The following is a 555-nucleotide window of genomic DNA, read 5'->3' as shown; positions in this document are numbered from 1 at the left end:
TGACTTCACATGTTGCTGGCAATAGTCATGCTCCAAGCAGGATGTTTGACTAGAGACCTCCAGAAGACCCTGCCACTGGCACTGCTAGGATGTTGTGATATATTTAACAAAAAGCTAGTCATTATTTAAAGGCAGGAAATTAGCTGAAACAAGCTCCACCGAGCTGACAGAAAAGCTACAGTTTATGCAGATAAAAGCGAAGACAGCGTGTAGCCCTCCAAAGGGAACGAATACAAACATAGCCCTGCTGCCCCGCAGCAGGTCGCTGCTGCCGCTTACACCCTCTGCCACAGGCGAGCGCTTCTGGGGGCTACTACAGCGACCGTTCCAGCACGCTGCCAGCGGGCACCGTGTAGGAGAGCCGGCCACGGCGAGCTGCGCTCACAAGGGCCGCCGGGGCGGGCCCGGGGGACCCGGGCGGGAGGCCGGGGACGGGCGGGGATGGCCAAGCCGAGCGGCCCCGGGGGTCCCGCCGGCGCTCCCGGCGGCGGCGGGCGGGGCGCGGGGCTCAGGGCCGCCCCCGGCGGGCGGAGCCGTCGCCGCCCCCGCCCCGTC

Source organism: Agelaius phoeniceus, chromosome Z, assembly GCF_051311805.1.
Source record: "Agelaius phoeniceus isolate bAgePho1 chromosome Z, bAgePho1.hap1, whole genome shotgun sequence".
Classification (NCBI taxonomy): domain Eukaryota; kingdom Metazoa; phylum Chordata; class Aves; order Passeriformes; family Icteridae; genus Agelaius; species Agelaius phoeniceus.
The sequence above is the reverse complement of the archived record's forward strand: the minus strand, read 5'-3'. Positions refer to the sequence as shown.